The following is a 21,904-nucleotide window of genomic DNA, read 5'->3' on the forward strand; positions in this document are numbered from 1 at the left end:
TAGATTGTCTGAAGAGAAGTCAGGATCAGATAATGCAGCATTGGTCATTTCAAGAGACATGGGCTTAGTGGTTAATGTAGTTGCGTGTCACACAGAATATCCAGGTTCGATTCCCCACATGGGTACAATCTGTGAAGCCCATGTCTTGTGTCTATAATACTGCTGGAATATTGCTAAAAGCCTATTAAGACTAACTATATTGGTATAAAGCAGTTAAATTTTCTCAAAGATTTCAGTAAGTTTATCAAAAATTTATGTATTTGAAGAAAAAAGCATAAAGAAACATTGTTACACACCTTTGTTAATAGTTCATTTCAAGTGTTTGTTGGGGCAATGCTACTAATTGACATGAAGATGTTCTAAGACTCAAATTTATTCCGTCAAAATGAAATCCAATATAAACATCCCCTCTCTTTATTTCTGGACATTAAAACAACAGCTACTTTCATCTTGAGGTTCATTTATTTGTCATATTTCTTCAAAATATCCTGAATGCTGGAGACTAAATACAGAAGAAGTACATGTATATAATTTCCTGTTTCTTCAACATTTTGTCTGCAACTTTCCAAGTTCATTAACACACATGAAAATTGATAACAGTAACTGCACATCACCCAGGAAAGAGTTCAAAGTGAGTGTGTTTACAGATAAGGTAGAATATTTCTTTGTGGGGGAACACCAGGCATGTATTCCAAGAGCCTCCTTTCATCAAACCCTGGAGCCATCACAGGTCTAGGGGATTGAGAGATTGTGTGTATCAAATACACTAGAATCTTCCCCCATTTATGGTACATGTTTACGTGAATGTGCGACATATATCTTCCATGATACTACCTTATCATGGACCAGCATGCATCATTTCTGAATGTCTGGGAAGTACTTGGAAATGTCACTGTTTGAATGTTCATAAAAGCTGTTGCAGTGATTTGTGTGGAAATTAGAGATAGCAAGTGCGATTGTCTGGTCAAAGGGAGATAACTTATGTTAATGGACTGTTCCAGTGCTGCCATACTGAATTCTGAGAGAGTAAACTTACATATCGTTCATGAGGATAATGCGAAAATAACTAACATTGTCTTCTGTCATTATCAGTTTTAAGTGGTAGATGAAGTTATACTTGTTTCAAATGTTGTTGATACCGAACACTCCCATAGTGTAATAATATCACAGAGATAGAGAGACACATGGAAACCCTTTGGTTTCTTTTTATATGTAGCTTAATAGGGTAAATGCCATCATTGTAACTTAGGGTGTAGGCATGCCCTATAATTTATTTTTATTTTGAATTGTGCTAATGAATATGTCCGCGTTTAAGCTGTGTTGAGGAGAACAAGATGTAGCGATGATGCTAGTTTATCCCTCCTACCCTAGCTTTCACTGACAGAGATCTTCCAACTGGCCTCCCTGTTTCATCTCGCATCCCCCATCCCCCATCCCCCATCCCCCATCCCCCATCCCCACCTCCCTTGCAACACAAGGTATGTGAATTACCCTTATTCAAGCAAAGTTTGGAATGTGAGGGTGTCTTCAAGTGGTATATGAAGTAAAGTCATGCGATGTTTCTCTAGAAGCTTGTCATCTTTATGCAAGCAGTCTTTCAGGTGCCCTCTGTTCTGTCTAGCAGTAGCCATCAGTTCAGTCAAGCAGGTGCTCTCTGTTCTCGCATATACCTTTAGGTCAATCCTGCAGGTGCCCTCTGTTCTGTCTAGCAATAGCCATCATCTGCCCACTGAACTGTCCAGCATTAGTGCATTAGTACAGCACTTTTAATTTTTTAATAAAACATATTACTCCAATGGTAAATATTGATTTCTTTTGATTTTAGTAATTACCTTAATCATTTTGACAACCTCCAAGACAAATATATTTATTGTTTTAGAATGCTCTACCCTTGGATTCAGGTGATTTTACATGTTGGGATTTAACCTAAACACCTGAATGGCCCTATCTTCGCTTGACATCATACTTCTGACACATCCTTTACTCCACTCAATGAGGTACCTTCACCCCCACACCTTGCTGCCTCACCCTCTTGACTCAACCACCTACTTTTTCTCCCCACACTGCAGTGTCCCCTCCCCCGCACCCCGTTCTGCCCCTCCCCTAGCAAGGTGCAGGATTAAGCAGGTGGGAGTATTGATTCATGCTCCCTTATCAGAACTCTCTCACACCTACTTTCCGGAGGAAACTGACACTATATCCACACCACTGATTCTCTTTGCATGTATTTATTTATCTATCACCCCATGGCAGATGCCAGTGTGATATTTTTCTTGGACGAAAGTTTTTGGTCTAATGATACCAGAGATGATACAGACCATGTTGTACAAAAGCGTATTGGCCAATGGTTGCTCTTTCCATATCAGGCGGATGTAACCCACTCATCATAACTGCCTTCCAAATTTTGTTGACATTCTAGTTTTCTGAATTCCGTAAAGTAAATTCTGAGTTCGTGTCACAGTCCCTGAACCATAGTATTTCCCCTCCTGCCCAGCCTTTACATTTAGCCCTAAATGAAACATGTATACCTATTAGACAGGTTCAGGAACTCCGATCAAATTGAGACCCATTTCAGTTCAAGTGTTGTGGCTTGTTTCTATCAAAATGACATTTGCAGAGACTAAGTCTTCCTTACAGGGCGATGGGGTAGCCAAGTGGATAAAGCATTCACTCATCACAGCAAAGATCTGTGCTTAGTTCTCCATGTGGGTACGGTGTGCAAAGCCCATTTCTCTGTGATATGACTTAAGTGGTGTAAAACCATACTCACTCTTCTTTACCTCAAATCCAACTGCATCTGATCAGAGTGGGTAGCAGGTGCCCCTTGAACTATGTACTACAGATCAGCATTGGACCCAGCAGTCATGTGCTGCTGTATTCTTGAGACCACTAAATCAGTGCTTGACTCATGGTTCATTCGAATTTCCACTCCCTCTATTTTTCTCACCCACATGTGTTCAAAATGTTCAGTGTATTCTTCGTCACACCACTGCCTCAACAAGAAGTATGACTTATCTGTCTTAACAGTGATGAGAATAATTTGGAATGATATCAGTCACGGGTTTGTTTGGTCGAGACTGTTTATTCGTCAACATAACCAACACTAACACAGGTACAATGTTTTTTTGTCATTGATAAATACATACACTGCCCTGTTTTTCTGTCATCAGCAATGTTCCTTTCTCTCCACTGTTTCTCCAGCTCTTAAACTCTGTCTCTCTCCCATGGTTCAGAAAAAAACACTTGCTGTGTGCAGGTAGAAATTGTAGATAAGTATTATCAGTGTTGTCTGCATTTCAAGCCCCACTCTCACCCCACCCTACCCCCCTATGAGGCAGGTGCCCCATTCTTGCCTTCCCTTATATCTGTATCTAGGATTACATCATGACTATGTCGATAGAAGACACAACTTATCTTTTTCTGGATATCTGTGGCTCTGGCCCCATTCCACCTCAAACAGCTTGCCCCAGCTTGGTGTTGTTGTAAAGGATCTGATGTGCCCAGTCTTGTAGTGAGGGGCTTCACCTGCCCATACAACAGTTTCAATGTACATGTATTGGTAATAGACACCCTTATTAAGAGATATAGAGTTAAATGTCAGTAAATTTCAAGAACTGAAATAAATGCAAATAAAACATACCTAAAAAGTGACTGGCTGACTGGCAGTGGGCAAGTTAGTCGTTGGTTGTTCTTAATCAAGTTAATATATTATGGAGTATGGTGGGGTAGCCTAGTAGTTAAAGTATTGGACCAATGTTCACACAGAAGAGCCATGTTCGAATCCCCACATAGGTACAGTGTGTGAAGCCTATTTCTGGTGTCCCTTGCCATGATGTTGCTGGAACATTGCTAAGAGCAACATGAAACCAAACTCACTCACTCAGTCAGTCAGAAAATGGATTTGTAAAGTTTTCCTTCATGCAAATTTTCCAATCTAAACAGTTTATTGCAGGTGTCTATTCTTGTGTGCATTTTATCAAAGGTATTATTCGTAATATATATGTCAAAATATGACACAATTGTATTTATTATTCATGTTCTGATGATCATACGAAATGAACAACTTACTTTGTAACAACTATTTGTATTTATGAGACCTATATTGATACATCCAGGACTTAAAAAATTTCGAGATATTTATTCACCATGCATGGTATAAACAACAGCATGGGGTATACGTTCAGTACCACATGCCTCACCCTATGGCAAATCCAAGCAGCTTTTGTTGACCATTAGAGCTTTCAGAATGAGTCAGATGGTCAGGCTCATTGGCCTGGTTCATCTTACGCTGAAAACAATTATCTTTATACATATCATTGGATTGTCTGGTCCAATCCATTTGGAATCCTAAATATAGTGTTAAGCAATACATTACACAAAACCATATACTTCTAATGTGATATGTAATTAAGGTAGAAAGTTAACATTAAGATGTGAATTTATGTTTCTGCTGGAATCCTCCACATCAACCTGCCCCACCCAATCCCCTCCCTTCAGTGCCCTCTCTCCCCTGTCTGCCTCTGATAGACTGAACCCCCTATGGGAGGATGATGTGGTGCTTGTACCCAGGTAGTAGATAACAGCTATCTCCATGACTGGGGTGTCTCTGGTTCCTCCTCTGACGTAGATGTACCTCGAAGGGGTTCAAGCAAGAGATAACACAAGCTCATTGCTTGAGATTAATTTTCCTTCTTTGACATAGACTTGCTTGATTCGGTGCCAGTGTAGGTGTTCATGGCTGGAGCTATCTTGATAAATGGGAAGTTTTTAGGAATTTGTAGTAGCACAACATGAAGGCATGTTGTGATTTTTTGGAAACAAAATGGTTCTAGTTCCAATTACAACTGGATGGCACAGCTCCATCTTATAAGCTGTCAGGTTTCTTGCAGGTATTGCTGTAGGCATATAAATATATACAGATCAAGATTCCCTCATCGTTGGTCACGGCCCAAGATTTCCGCGGACAGTGTATTGGTTTTCACTTCACTGTATAGATCTTCCCAGTGTGTTTGCATCAGATGTACAACAGCATCTTCAGAAAAAGTTTTCATTGATGCCGATCATTAGTGTGTCCTGGAAGATTATGTATTTTGTCTTAACAAAAGTAACCTTAGCGGGAATGTTATTTATTTAATTTCAAATTTCAAATAATTACCACCGTCAATGCTGAATTAGAAAAACATAAAAAATACCATGGATTTGTATGGCACTATGGATGACTTCAGAGACCTGTATCAGATCAGGATTATGTTTCTGATTAAATTTATGTTTTACATTTGGGGTGGTGTGGTTGATAGCTTAGTGATTAAAGCATTCACTTGTCTTTTCAAAGACCAGGTTCAATTCCCCACATTGGTACAATTTGTGACGCCTATTTCTTGGGTCCCCTGCCATGAATTGGCTGAAACATTGCTAAAAGCAGCATAAAACTAAACTCACTGGCTCACTCTCATTAAAGTCTGATTACTTATACCATTTCTGACTTGCCCAACTGAAACACATTTAAGAATTTGTCGGGAAAATTTGCCCATACGAGACACCGTGAAGCCAGGAATAGTGTTATATTTACTTGGATACATGTTCTTAGGGAGATAAAAGGATTCTGGAAGTATCTCATTATCTCTTAGCTTGTATCCTTAGATGTATTTGAATGATACACATCTATGCTGGCCTGGCACAATCCTTATAGGTCCCCACATGCCCTTTTACCTTCTTCCCTCCTGGCTCATTCCGCCCCTTGGCTCTTTAGGGTAGAAACACCAGTGCTGAGAGCTACAGATTCTATCAAACACACTTTAATTGAATTAACCAGATTTTTAGAGAGACAGAAAGAGAAAAAAAAATCAGGGGTGATAGGGTTCAGAAGGCTGTTTGGTAATGTTCAACTTGTGAAAACATTTTTTGACAGACATGCAAAGGTACATGTGTTTTTATGATGCAATTTGAATTCTAGGTTTGAAGATGAGTAAGTATGAATGTTGAATATCAAGATCTTTGGGTGATGATTTTCTCCTTGGGTGTCAGAGAATTCCATGAATTTGCCTGCGTTTTTTCTTCTTCTTTTGCACTGGAGGGATTTGACACCCTTTCTTTGCGGACATTTTGTTGGTTTATCTGGAATCAGGGCAGCAGCTGTTCCACCATGAAGTGCTGCAGTCTGGAGATATTATGAGAGATGCTGGGAGATTCCTATGTTCTTATTTCTTGACAGGTAGAAGGGGCACTGGTCGACTAGTCTAACTCACTTTTACATACTTCATACATTTGCTTTCGTTAGATGTGCCAGTATTGGATCTAGATCCCAGATTTTCCAAATGTTGATTCTTGATTTCTTAGCACTGGGCTGATGCTCACAAATTTCTGAATGTCTAAGACACTTTTCCTCTATAATCAAGCTGGTGCTCTCCATGTTAAAACTGAAATAGTGGCATTGAACCCATCTCACTCACTCACTCTTGGTTGATGGTTATTGCATGCTATATTAAATGGGGTGAACTCACATGTTGTCTTTAAGATTCTACAAATGTAAGTGTGCAGCATGCAAAATGTACTCATGGACAAGAATAAGGGAACGTATTATGTTTAACACAGATTAGGTTTTAGTTTCCATTCGAAATATTCTTTTAGACACATGCTTGCTTTTCAGACTGTTCCCTTACTATTTGTCTTCAGTATATTAGGTTGAATAAATTTTTGCTTATTGCTTGCTTATAGTAAAAATATGACAGAATGCCCCATCTTAAAGAATAAATAAAAATTGATGCAGTAATTCAAAGGAAGATTATTGGTAAATTTGTGAAGGGATGTCATTATCTTCCTAATAAATGAAATGAATGTGAGACTGAATCAATACTTTACTTAGTTTTCACATACAAACATGTATATATGCCATAAAGAATGTCCTAGTTTATAATATGGCACTTCACATTGCAAATGTTTCAATATATTTGGTGAAGTCTGTTCAGCAGATACCCATGAAGGGTTTCAACACAAGCATTGGCTTTCAGTAACCCATGCTTGTGACTAATAGGATCGAGTGATCAGACTCACTGTCCTGGTTGACTCACTTATTCTTTAGCAGAGTTGTGTTTCTTAGTCTTGCCAGGATCCTATGGATTATTCAGATAAGCTCCTTTCATGCTCATGCTCATCACACTGACATGCTATGCTGTAACTGAAAAAGCATGAGCACTGATCTGCACAATTGGAATACGATGACCAAGCAACTAAGGGATGCCTGATCAACTGATCCTGTTGCTGAAAGCCAATTCCAACCTGGATTTTGATTAGGTTGTAGTAGATAAATTTGAATCTAATGGTAATACGGACATTATTATATGGCTGATCAACATCAACAAACAATTGGCATCAAATATTGTGTATCAAATTAAAAAATTGTCGAGTCAGTGATATGTGTCTGGTAACATCCAGATTTGTTGAATATATTCCTGCACACACAGAACAATCATTTAATATTTAATGTTTCCATCTAATTAGATTGAATGTACAGAACCAGCTTATTGTGTTTATCTCTGTACTGTGTCATCGTGGTAGCCAAGTCCTCTGTATCATTAGGAAAGTAGTTTGTTTCATAACACACACAGTGATGTACCGTGGGAATGGGGTTTACGAACCATAAGAATCGATTTACAGCGTACACTATTATTTCAGGCGTTTTGGCCGTGATCAGTGAAAGTAAGTTCATCTGCTAGCACTTTGACCCTGCATTCTCCCATATTAACAAATTTAATCAGAACTACAACAATCGTAATGCAATATAATCAAATTATGTTGTGACTCACAGGCAAGTGTTTTAAAACCAACAATGCTGATCTTGGTTCTGTAATACATATAGTGTAGATAGTTGTGTGATCATTGCTCGTGCAATGTTTAACATTGATTGTAAAGTGGGTAAAGATTTGCATCACTGAACTCAGTTTACTCAAAGGGAATGTTTTCGTTTCGTTCTTGTTTTCTGTCATTATTGAGTACTAAAATCTGCATTAGTGTGTCATATGACATGAATGCATCTGTTTCTTGTCTATTTGTTAAATATTCACACGTTTATGAAAATTAGCTGACTGATTAATTATTCCTTTTTAGGGGGCTGTCCTGCCTGCTTTTGCTGAAATTAACGGCATGGTTGACAGCAGTTTGTTTGACCATTATCAGTTTTTGTTACTGAGCATGTTTAGTGTGCTGTGTAAGGTGGCTGACAAGCTCCCATTTGTCAACCCTTCCCTCAATACACACTAATACCTGCATCAGCCTAGTGTTACATAATTTTATGTATATCTGTATATGTAGATGTAGTTCATTACTATTTTAAGGCATTGATGTCAGATGTTACCTTTAAGAAAATCATAATTACATATTTTATATTGTTTAATTTATATTTTATCCATGATCATGGGTTTCACTAAAGTGGTCCCCAATCAATGCTCATGCTGTTGGTCACTGGATTGTCTGGTCCATACCCAATTATTTACAAACTGCTGCCGTACAGCTGGAATATTGCTGAGTGCGGTTTCAAGCAACAAACAAACACGAAAGTGATAATGGTCTCTGTGATGTAACTGACAAGCTTGGTGAAGCAGCATCAGGCCGAACATACTCGTTCAGATGCCTTGACAATTCTGTATAATTGCCTACCTAAGCATAAATGGTGAACAGAATTTGTTTTTACCTCCATGTTGTTTCATTTCTTTTCACAGTCAATATCCTGACATATTGATGTATTTCATAAAATCATCTTAATCAGAGTACTTACTTGCAATAGCAATTTCTTTTACTTCCTTTGATTACCTCCCTTTCTATTATGTATTGTGTGAAACAGTTAAAGTTCAATACTGAATAGTTTCATTTGATTTTACATGATACTGTGACTTTTGTACTTTTTCAACTTAGTTCATGACTGTTTGGCGTGGTCTACCCTTGCTCGCACTAGTCTGATACCGACATGGTAATTCAACTAAAAGCCGCTTGAACATCGCTATTCCATCAGCCATCAGCTGCTGCTGGGATTCCAATGCTTCATCAATTTGAATCCATCTGGGATTTTTTTTTAATAATGCTTTTACGCTTTCATGGAAGATTTGACTTGTTTTCCATAGCCATTTCTCCTACCACTTGAGCTGGTTTTGGACTTGTTGGTGATAACCCAACAGTGATCATATACACAGTAGGTCATCAAAAACAGATCATGCAAATCACCTACCAGACTCTACCCCTATTAAGATATGGGTTAGAATTGGTCCTCAGTAACCATTGTTTGTCGTAAGACTCTCTGACTTTGTCCATATATACTGTCATATTCCAATTTGTAGGTTGATGCTTATGATGTCAATCACTAAAGTATTAGGTCTAGACTTGCTAAAGTAAAGCCTGCTGTCCTTTTGCATATGGAATAATGCTGACTGCATCATAAAGTAACAAACATTCAAAACTCAGTCTAAGTTGATTTCAGATATTAGATATTTTCTGATGTTCTAATGCAGTTGACCATTATTTGCAATTTGGTCATTCATAGCCCAAAATATTTTTGAAATATTTTTTTTAATCACCATGAAGAAGAATGTTTTTGAACTGATGACCTCAAGAGTTTATGTATTGATTTTATTCTTTGTTGTATTATTTGGATCTTATATCATATATTCTCTTGAAACAAAGAATACATCAGAAATATGTACATTTGTGTCTTGGACAAAATGTGTCCGTGAAGAAAGCTGTTTGATGCTGCAGTCAGTATTCTAGTTACATGTCAGAAGCCTGGAAGTTAACCTGGTATAGCAGTGGTCAGCATCATGAGCATAAATCTGCAATAGCTCAGACATGAATTTTAACTCATTAGTCAAAAGGACCCGTGAAGGTCTGGGGTAGAATAATCCTTCAGCAACCCATGCTTGCCATAATAGGCGACTATGCTTGTCGTATGAGGCGACAAACGGGATTGGGTGGTCAGACTCACTGACTTGGTTGACACATGTCATCAGTTGCCATTGTGCAAATTGATGCTCATGTTGTGGATCACAGGATTGTCTGGTTCAGACTTGATTATTTACAGGCCGCCACCATACTGCTGGAATATTGCTGAGTGTGGCATAAAACTCAACTCACCCACCTTATTAGTCAACAAGTATGACGTTTTGGACTCCGCCTAGAATCCATACCTGAGAATTTTCCATTTTTCGTTATCACAGATTGAACATTTGTGGTGTTAATTTCATTTGTTTTGAACGACAGCACCTGACATTCTGAAGTGTATCTTCTGCTTTGTCTCTCCTGGGATTTAGTTAACTGTATTTCATGCAGGCGATAGGATCTAGTGAACAAGATTAATCCAACCAGACCAGGCATGAATAATGATTGTGTTCTTTAAACCCTTGCATAAACCTACATGGAAGATAGGAATAGAATCACCAGGTTTTTGGCAGTGCTATTATTTCTGTGTGATATCAAATTGAAATTCACATCACTGTCACAGTTTATGGGAAGTAAATTTGTTCACAACTGCAGGTGATTAGAAAGTGATTTTTTATTCTTTTTGTTGTAGCTGTTGATTGAGTGGACACAATGTTGATTTCAGACATTTTAAGGCAATTTGTTAAACATGATTGCATGATCCTCAATGAGTATCACATCTGTGAGTAAGCTGTTGGTAAAATGTACATTGTAATGCTTCTATGGAATTGTATCCAAAAACCTCAGATTCCATTTAGTATTGAAGAACAAATAGCTGTGAACTTTGTTAGAATGGATTGCTGAAAATTCAATCATGACACCGGGTGTTTGCAAAAAGGGTAATCGTGTTTGGCCAAAAAACCCTCATGAATCATTTTCAAAATACATTGCTATCTTTCCTCATGAATACTTTAATAGCAATGTATTAAAGTAACCACAGAGAGTGAGATGTGTTTTCACAAAAAAAGCTACTCCAGAAAATGCCAGTGATGAATAATTTTGTCTGAGGTTTTACATAGAGCAAAGAATTGCTGCATGGTATCCTTTCCTCTTCACCCCCTCTCCACGTTCACTTGTCTCATCCTCATCCCCCACCCACCCCACTTTTCCCTACTGCTGTTGTGAGGTACATGGAACAGTTACCTGCTATATGATTTTTTTAATACGCAGTAAGCAAGATGGCCAAATAATTATGTAAAACAAGTGTTGGAGTTGTGAAGCTGTTTTATGGCCCTGCAGGGACTGGGTGAACTGTGAGTCTTCGACAAGGGGCACCTGTTTCCCTATCTGATTGTGTGCGTATGATTGGCACATCAGCACATCCTTGCTGCAGACAGGGAACCACCCACACTGCAGCCTTGATGGTTGACTCAGCACTTCAACACAGCACAGAAAATAATGGTTTCTTGCTCATAAACTCATTCATTCACCAACCCAAGTCACTCACCCACTTATGCAAGTTTCCCTTAAGCTCTGCTCCAATACCAGTAGGACTAGAGAAACTACATCTGGATGTTTTTGAACTTTAAGCTGTGATGGAGTATTTGGGGAAGACTTATACAACAGTCGAATCTTTGCACCCTTAAATATTAACTCTGAACCGAGAGTAATGGCAGTGATTCTGTCACATTTGTGTTTATTTAACGAATTGTTGAGATAGGTTGAACACATAGAAACATTACAGGTTTCCTTGCTTCTCAGCTCACCTTCTTTCTTCTTAACTCATGTACTCATCTCTAAACTCACCGTCTTGCCTCTCAACATATCTACTTGTCTCTCAACTCACCTTCTTTCTTCTTAACGCATCTACTCATCTCTCAGCTCACCTTCTTGCTTTTCAAAGCATCTGCTTGCCTCTTAACTCACCTTCTGTCTTCTCAACTCATCTAATTGTCTCTCAACCCAACTTCTAGCTCTAGAACATATCATCTTGTTTTTCAACCTATGTTCCTGCTTTTTCGCTCTGTTAGTTTGAAATATCCTGTAGGAAATATTTCAGATTATTTGTTATCAATTGATGAATGTAGCAGACAGCACAGCAAATTATGCAAAATATTTGGTTTTCCTAATGGATGTTCCAGACAGGTTGATAGGCATGTAGCCAGAATGTTATCCAAAGTGTACTACTAGATGCTTCAACATTGCTGTGTACAGTACAGGTAGGATAAGCATACGAATATACGGCAGGTGGAATAATAAACAAGGCTGAATAATACACGTTTTTGCTTCCTGCTCTGTCGGTATTGCAGTAACAACCGACCGCACCAGAAAGGTGGATATGATGTCCTCCTGATGAAATTTATCACACTTTCAAATTAGAACTGAATTTTAAAAATGTGACCAGTAATGGTATTGATGTTGTTTCAAGTTCCAATAATGTCTGGCAAACTTGTCAATATTTACATTGATATAGGATGGTTGATGAGAGATGGGTCAATACTGCTTAGCTACTCCATACGTCAATACTGTAGGAGCCAGGGCAGGCCGAACTTAGGGAAGGTGACATTCTGGTGCATAGTGTCTGGTGACACAACTGTCTCTCTCAACAGTTGGAGCCGATGCATTTTCAGAGAATATTTGCACGTTTTTCTTGGAGACTTATGTCATAGTGAGACAGAGCTCTTGTGTTATCAAGAACTAGTTTGATGCACATGGGAAAACTGGCGGACAAGTAACTAGGGCTTTAATGTTTTGGAATGTCAGTGGCATGAACCTGTGTCCATTAAATGAATAGTTGTTTGAACATTCCATTACTTCTGATATTTGGTGTTGCTGGAACCAACATGTTGCACTTCTGATCACATTTGTATTTGAAAAGGTACTTTTTAACTCTGAGGTTTTTAACTTTGAGGTGGAGTATCATATTGATATTAAGTTTGGTTACAGTGAGTGTTAAAACCCTCGCGGATGATGCTGAAGTGAAAAATGAGGTTTTCTTGCATATTACTGCTGTTTCAGAAAAGCAAAACAGATGTTGGAGATTGTTGTGGTAGTTACTGTGTAGTCATGAGAGTTGTGATGAGGTTTACTTGAGATGAAACCTCAGTGATAGCTGCAGTCATACTTGAGATGAAACCTCAGTGGTAATGAGTCATACTTTAGATGAAACATCAGTGGTACTGAGTGATACTTGGTATGAAACCTCAGTGGTAGTTGCATAGATAGTTGCAGTCATCCTTGAGATGAAACCTCAGTGGTAGTTGCAGAGATAGTTGCAGTCATCCTTGAGATGAAACCTCAGTGATAGCTGCAGTCATACTTGAGATGAAACCTCAGTGGTAATGAGTCATACTTTAGATGAAACATCAGTGGTACTGAGTGATACTTGGTATGAAACCTCAGTGGTAGTTGCATAGATAGTTGCAGTCATCCTTGAGATGAAACCTCAGTGGTAGTTGCAGAGATAGTTGCAGTCATCCTTGAGATGAAACCTCAGTGGTAGTTGCAGAGGCAGTTGTATTAGTTTGAGTTAAACTTTCCAGCACTGAGATGAGGAGATGAGTTGCAATGATTGATTGAAGTGATTACATTGTTGTTCCATTCTTTCAATCCAGGTTCTTGCTCTTATTGTCCATGCTAATTACAATGTCGTTTTCATGCAACTCTTGCTGGAAAAATGCTGTAACAGATCATTAACTCACTTACTCACAGGTACATAAGAGCTAGATGAACTATGTGTAACAAATGCTTTGATTTGTTCAAGCAGGTGCTGAATAAATCTAATTTTTTTGAAGAACAAAAATAATAGGAGTGTTGCATTTCCTTTGACAGGACAGATTAGGGTCTTAAGAAACTTGCCTGATTCTAGTAAAACTTCCAGTGCCCTTGAGAAGGTGGCTTCTCTTTGTTTTCACAACTCATAGACATGTTTTTCAGCATGGGTGTCCTGGGTGCTCCTCCTAGCACAGCTCCATCTGGTGGCAGACGAGTCTGGGTTTAATCAAGGGAATGTATCTGAATTAACAGTATAAAATCAACACCACGAGGACCTCACATGAACTTTTAGCTTACTTTTTTTTAACCATCATTGAATATGATGGATATAATATCATATCATAACCTTTATCAGCGAGTTTGATCCATGCAGTCTACAGCAATTCAAAGTGAAATAAATGTTGATATTTTTATCTCTCGTGGTTTAACAGTTAACCATATATTCCTTGCTTATAGTGTTTTTTGGTCATAAGAACAAAGCTAAAGCTTCAGTTTCCTGTTTCCATCTGTCTTTTCCACAGTTTCCTGTTATTGCAAGACGCCTGTGAGTAAAGGATATATTGACAAGGACCAACTGTTTCAATTCTCACTGAGGAAGGTTTCTGCGACCTTGAATGATGATGGTTACATTTGCATTGACGTGTAACCAATCTTGAATTAATACCATTCTTATGTCAGGTCAATGTGGTAGTATGTAGTATATTCCACTGTTACAAGAACATCATGGCAGGGACACCAGAAATGGATTTATCACACAGTGTCAGAGTGAGCTGAGTTGAGCCTCTGTCACCCATGTCCACTTTGTACATACGCATGAATGCCAAAGAGAGGCTAGACGTTCTACAGTGGAACCATTAACAGAGTTTTGTTTTGATCTAGAAAAAAATCCTTCAATTATATATTCTGAGCCAGACTGGAGGAAGAATAAGAAGACTTTAAGTAAAAAGTTGGATTTTTTCAACACATCAGCTTTCACCATTCCAGAAGATATTAAGAATTTAGTTGAAAAGATTGATGTTTCTTCAGTGAAATCAATTACACTTCCAGGAAGATTCTGGACAGATGGAACTGCTGCATGAATTATTGAAGCAAAATAATGGGTATAGTGAACTTAAGAATCCAGAACGTGACTTGTGAAAACCTTGCAAGACGAACACTTTTTTTTTAGCCATGAGTTGCAGTCCTGCATCTAAAATATGTATCCAGACTGGTATTTTAGGATACAATTGTTCATTGATGACCCTGATGGTATCTAATTGACATCTTGTGAGACTGAAGATTGGTCCTGGCAGATGATTGGCTCGCATGTTGTAGAATGTTATCAGTTATGCACTGGGCTATAGATGAAGATCTGAGGACAAGTCTCATCACAAATGAATTACCCTACAAGCAGGTATTGAACAGAACATGCTTCTTTCACAGAAAGATTGCAGGAATGTCTCTGGATACTGAATGAATTCTAGTATGATTCAAGTTGAATGCATATTTATTCATCTTTATGTCAATAGCCCCTCCCATTCATCACCCCACAAGGGGGGTAGCCCAGTGGTTGAAGTGTTGATTAACATGCCAAAAGTCTGTGTTCGATTCTCCAGTGGAGTAAATTGTGTGAAGCCCATTTCTGATGTTTTCTGTTGTGATATTGCTGGGATATTGCTAGAAAAAATTCTGATAAAACAAATCAAGCTCCAACGCACTCACCCCACACTTCATACCTATTCTGGATACTCGTCTTGTCCCTTTCACCTTTTGTTCAAGTTCTGTTTTATCCAACATCTATGAAGAAAACATAAATCAGCACTTTTTAAGCAAATCCCATAATCTTGGCATTTTGCTCAAGCAGTAGTCATGAGGGCAGGTCTTAATGCCAGCTCGTATTTCTGCTTCTGTAAATCTCTCAGTTTGTGTTCCAACTGCAGGAACTAGGTTTGCATGAGATCATTAGGTAAATATTTGCCATATATCATATAAAAATCCTGGTGCACATGCATATGCTCCATTGCCTGGGGAGCAGGTTGGCTTCAACTGTTTTCGTGCTGTCATCTATTTATTTGTTTCTGCTCACTTTAATTAAAAAAATAGTAGAAGTTCAAAGTTGATACCGAGTCTCTGTTTGGTGTTCATCGATAGCTCACTTTAAGAAACAATTCCTGTTTGGCAAAGGTGAAAATTTGAGATGTGTGGAATGTTTGTAAGGCTTGTTATTTTCTGAGATTTTCTTAGCTGGGGGAACAATTATATTATGTGTGCCTCACACCTGATGTTTTGATTAGACCTGATGTTGGATGGGGTCCAGACTACCTCAACTCTTTCTTGGAACTGCAGGCGATAGCTCTTCATCTTTTGTACGTTAAAGATCATCTTTCCTTGACTTTTTCTGAAAGGGCCTCTTTCAGGAGGAATAGCAACACAGATGCCAATCATTGTGATATTTTAAAACAAACCTGAAGTGATTTTTTTGTAACTTGGCTTGATACAAATGGTAGGATTCTGATGAGGAGTAACATTAGGAAGTAATGGTATTTTTATACTGTTTTATAATTGGTCAAGAGTCTTTGGTACCGTTCCAAGAAAGGATCCAAGATTTTACAAGCAAATTGTAAAAATGTTAAGTGTTTCATAGGAGTGGCACCTAGTGGTTTTGGTTTGAGTATGTAGTTTCATTTGACTGTTTACAATGGTTTATATGTAACTGAAACTGAAGAATGTTTTCAGAAATATTCTAAATGTTGCCAAGAGATTGTTCTGAACTATTCATAAGGAAAATATTTTTTAAATATATACTAGTGGGGCCTTCTTTTTAACCAATAAGTCAGCCAAAAGATATTGGGTTACCTAAATTGTGCATTGCCTTAGAATTTGATGTTGATTTTGTGTCCACTCTCACTTTCGTTCAGAAGTCCATGTTCAGCTTTGAACAACCAGCACAGCTGAACTTTCGGCAATGTGTCAATACAGTGTTAAGCACCCCATTAGATCACATCTATTTTTGATTGCTTGTTTTGTCAATTTTTTGTTTAACAGAGCAGTATTTCATTGCTGTTTTATATTACTATTCACTTGCCAAAATATTTTTGAATAGCTGTTCATTGGGGAGTTAAATGTGACCTACTTCTTTTGACACTGTCCTGTCACCTCAGGCCAATGTATGGCAGTGACCTGATGTCCAGAACTGGAGGGTCACCATGGAAAAGTATGACTAATACCCCCTCCCCACATCACTCATCCCCTTGCCTCCCCCAATCACAGACTGGGTTAATCTCCTGTCTTGACTGAAGGCTTGGACTCAGACCGAGGGAATATTCATTGCTTTAGAGCAACACACTGACGTCTCCCAGGTCACAAATGGCATCAGACTTTGGTGAACAGAGTCTTTCTCTTTGCTGACAAGTTGGCTATGTATTCATCATAATCTTGGTATGCTAGTTAACCAGCTGAATAACTTTTTATAGAAATGGGACTTCGGAGGTCTAGAATCATGTCAGCCGAATGTTAACAGCTGGGAATTAATCCTGATATGTCAGTCCAAGTTTACTGAGTAGATCTCTTGCTTCCGGACAAGCAGTTTCTGTAATTTTTCGGTGATCAGTACAAAAACCAGCTCTTTAGAGACATGTCAGAATTAATTTTCTATGTCGAGTCTGGTATATTTTAGGACAAACAAAATTAACATATGACACAAAACAGTTGTGTTTATTGATGAGTTAACAGACACTTTCAACAAGATGCAGTAGTTGGGTCTGTTTTGTAGTTCAGAGTGACATCCATCTCTTGTATCAGGGTTGATAGCCTATGCCTCACTAAGTGTATACAGTGATGGTTGGATGGGAAAGGGATGCAGGTTTTTTCAGTAAGTCTCATGTAACTTTCAACTCAATCATCACTTGAAGCAAAATTAACTTCACAAGTACCTGCCAAATTTATATTTTTTTATTTTTGAGTTGCAGCATGTTTTATCAAAACCCTACAACTTCCTCTGAGTAAAGATGAAATAATATATGAGCAACAGCATTGGCAGATAAAGTAGCCAGCTCTGCAGTGTGAAACAGCAGTGATATAAGCAAGCAAGTAATGAGCCACAGTTAATTATATCTGGCTTTCTCTCAAATCGCCCAAGAGAGTTCTAGTAAATTGTGTAGTGGCTGGCACCAATGGCTCCCCTATGTCCCTTATGTCATAGTTTTGTATATATTGCCATTATTCTACAATTACTATACAGGGATATTACCAGTCAGGCAAACTTGCAGCTATGATCTGGATCTGAGTTATCGTCATGTTGGATGTATGGAGTACTAGTCAACAATTCTGGTTGAGCATACCATCAATCCTGTCATACCAACTTGTTACAGATGAACATGAACGCTGTTTCATGCATTGTAAAAAAATATTCAGAGTTAAGACACTCCATTTCTAATTCCTTTTCGTAAAAAAATAATTACTTTCAAAGTTTTATTACTACAGAAAAAAATTGAGCATCCTGTTTACAAGTAATGCACTCGACAACACTGAAATAGTCTGGAAATAGTCAAGATCCTGCTAGATATATACTCATATCAGTGTATGTAATGTTACTCTGAGTTATTGTATATCATGTTCATGTATGTTATAGAATATTGTTCTGTTTCTACATCAAATAAATATCTTATATCTTGTCTGATAGGTAGCTAATCATCCAGCTGTTTCAGATTAAAGAAATAATTAGAGGAGTTTTTGTATGAAATTCAGATTTGGTAATGTCATGTATTCCTTCATGATTCTGGCATAGGAGAGGTGTCCAACAACCTCTGCTAGTTATACAAGGCAAGGGTGAGAAGGACAGGATCCCTGACTCAGTTGATAGCATGTGTCTAGTCATTCACAACATCAGTCACCAGATTGTTTGCTCCAGATTCATTTTAAATCTCATGCACATGCATGCAAACACACTCAAGGATACACTCACAAAGATAGACACACACATTCACCAGTGTATGAGTGTTATTGCAAAGTTATGACTGTTGTATTGGGGAAAAAACACTGTTGAACTCAGTCTGTCAAACATCCCAGTACTCTATCATGGTGCATTACAACACAAGACGGAGAAATTATTTATGCTGCTGGCAGCAATGCTCCTCTCTCTTTCTATTTTTACACATTTGTAGGTGCTTGTGTAGATACAACTGTTTGTTGTGTGAACATGGTGTAGACAATTCCACAGACTTCCTACCACGATGGTTGTTGTAAATCTATATTAAGCCAAGCTCTTCACTGCAGTCTGCACTTAAGATATTACATAGACTGTCATGCTTTGACAATGTTAATGTCTAGTGTGAGGCACACATATAACACTGTTCTTCATCTATATCTGCTCTTATGAAATTCCATGATTAGGGCATTTTGTAATTTCCTCCAAGTAGATCATTCTGTGCCTTCTATTGTCTACATCTCTATCTGCTCTTATGAAATCCATGGTTAGAATGTTCTGTAATTTCCACCAAGAAGATCATTTTATGCCTTCTATGGTCTACATCTCTATCTGCTCTTATGAAATCCCACAGACTTAATCCAGTTTGACTATTTTGAATCTGTGTTAAGACTGTGTTACCATCTCTGTGTTCACTCACGAGCCACTAGCCTACAGCCATGTACCACTCTGCTCAGGCTGTTAATCTGGGCTGGTAATAGCCTAACAGAAGCTACTATGTTGGAAATCCTGCCTACAGATAGTGGGGCTTCGTTGACTCTGTGTTTCCTACAGACGTCATAAATCTGCACTTGACCTGAGTGGATGTTACCTATGACATAAGATCACCCTGTACGATGTATGTGGATATTTACTACGATTAAATATTATGAGCAATGTTATTTTTAACATAGACTTACCTTCATTTGGACTTAATTACTTTGAAATACTTTTCATGTCCATTCACTGGCATACTGTAGCGCAGGTGGGGCTGCGCAGAGTAGAAAATATGACCAGTCTTCTTATATGCGAGCGAAAACTGGCAGGGGTAATGGAGGCGAAGAATGATCTGAGTACCACGAGTTGCACTTAAATGTTGAATAAAACATATTTCACATGAGTTCTTATTAAATGTGGGGTTGGAAATCTGAGAGCACAACCCAGTGAGGAAATAGGAGTGTACCTTTGATGATGGCAATGCTTTATTTTGACATGAAAAATATTTTCCGAACCGAAGCAAGGAAAGTATGTTGACAACCTTTGTTCGCTTCACTTGCACATAAGAAGTCTGGTCATTTTCTTTATGCTGCACAATCCCATTTGCACTACAGTTTGCCTGTGGTCCAGTGAACAGTATTGTCTTGAAAACGAGTCCTGTACACCATGTCTAGTATGCACAGATCCCATTTTAGTCTGTCACACAGACCCTGAAACAAACCTGTCCATGAAAGCCAATGCAAGTCTAGATTCCCACAGTTTCAGGATATTTGAAAATAAAGAAAGTCTCTGGGTTCCTTTTTCGTGCTTTGTGATTATTATTTAGGAACTGTTTTTTCTGTACAATATGTTCATTTCAGAGGTTATATGTTAGTCTAAGCCCCCTGTTTGTAGAGAGTATTTTTTAGAACATTTGTATCAACAGGTCTGTGCTGTATTTCCTCGTCCTCCCAGTCTTCTGTATCTTTCAATCATTAAGCTCCCCCCTTGTGAAATTTGATAGTTAATGGGCAAATCTAATGGTGCTAAACAGTTCCTTCCTTCTTTGAAGTAGGACTCAATAGCTGGGGTCATTATCTTTGGAAATCTTTAGTGAAAGCTGATTTTAGAAATGGTGATTTAGAGTTTGATTGTTATCTTCACCCAGACTGAAATATGTGTAGCTGCAGTTACTGGTAACTAAGGGGGGTGACGGACAGGGGTAGGGGGTAGCAGCAGGTAGTGGCTGGGATGGATAGGGGGTAGCTGGAGTTCATGGGGATTTGGGAGGGGGGTGGGGTGTGAATTGGTTTTCAAGTAGCAGTATTGAGGCTTTGGTACACTGAATCAACCAGGGGATCAGTCCAACCTGCTACCTATTGATTAATATGTCTGTGAGTATTATATTGACACCTGGACAAGTATTTTTCCAAGATTGTTACTGGGATAATTTTATTGTCCAGCCACATATGCCTTGTCAAAATGGCATTCTTTATTCCTTTAAGTGTTTTACATTTAAACTTAGTCTTTGAATATTTGTGATTTTGATAAAAACAAATAATTCATTTTAGATTGAAAAGATGCCCCAGTAAGAAGGGAAATTCAGAACCTGTGCAGGTCTAGACTTGCTTCATTCATAGTTTTGGCATTGCAGTAAGGGCTCAACAGAAGAATAGATATTGTGATCCGGTAGAGGTATGACGATACAGAAAATTCATGATACGATATGTATCGTGATATCTTAGAAGATTACAATGCAATTCGATCACAATATGTTATCTTTAGTTATTTTCTTTAGAAACGTATATTTTGATATCAAGTAATAGTATAAACTTTGACAAGACTCTCACCTTTTAGTGAAAATTAACAATTTTGATGCCAGTGATACTTGTCACGATACGGAAAAAGTATCAAGATATTTATCATCCGATATAGTATCATGATTATCGATGCTACAATGCATTGATGTATCAGCACACCTCTATGATCCAGGGATTTAGAGACTAATAAGAAAAGACAAAGCGTGTACTGACACTGAATGTGATTCTGAGGTCAGAGAACTGTGGTGACACTTACCTTCAAGAATGTCTACTGATAAGTCTGCCTAGATGAAGTTTAGTAGCCACAAGGGTGACAGCTTAGGCAAAACCCAGAGAGTAGATGTAGTCTGAGGCCCTTCAACACTGGGAGAAGATCCTTGACAAGGATATCCCCCTTGGGGGCCAGTTGGTGCACTTCCATCAACAATAACTTGATAAGACTTACAGAAATGCTTTTGAAATTTGCTGATCGTAAATGCACCATATAGTCCATATCTGTCCTTATCTGTCGAAAGTCTGGGGAATACTGACTGATTTATTGCTGTTAGGTTTAACTTTGATACGTTGAGCTTCAGAACCCCCGATCAGCTGTAGTTGTGTGGAAAATAGGTTTAACGTTTGGTATCACTGGCAATACTTAAAGATCATTACAAAATGAATTTTACAACTGTTTAGACAGAAATTTAGGGAGAAATTAAACTTTCAATAGCTGAAACTTGATTTGTGAATTGCAGAAAGTATTTGCTATGGTTAGTTTTAATATTTCATGCCA

The 21,904-nt window shown here is 38.3% G+C and overlaps 1 protein-coding gene across 17 annotated transcripts in view; it reads left to right on the forward strand.

Moving 5' to 3' along the window:
- Window positions 1-21,904, forward strand: part of LOC137291729 (receptor-type tyrosine-protein phosphatase delta-like) — a 415,228-nt gene that overhangs the window by 316,719 nt on the left and 76,605 nt on the right. The window contains exon 1 of one of the 17 annotated variants that reach the window (XM_067823222.1): window positions 7,677-7,695. The exons of the other annotated variants lie outside the window; for them this stretch is intronic. The gene's annotated coding sequence lies outside the window, so the exon portion shown is untranslated. Of the gene's footprint in view, window positions 1-7,676; window positions 7,696-21,904 lie in introns of those variants that run through there. 17 annotated transcript variants of the gene reach the window in all.

The sequence above is a fragment of the Haliotis asinina genome, chromosome 7, assembly GCF_037392515.1.
Source record: "Haliotis asinina isolate JCU_RB_2024 chromosome 7, JCU_Hal_asi_v2, whole genome shotgun sequence".
In the NCBI taxonomy this organism is placed as follows: domain Eukaryota; kingdom Metazoa; phylum Mollusca; class Gastropoda; order Lepetellida; family Haliotidae; genus Haliotis; species Haliotis asinina.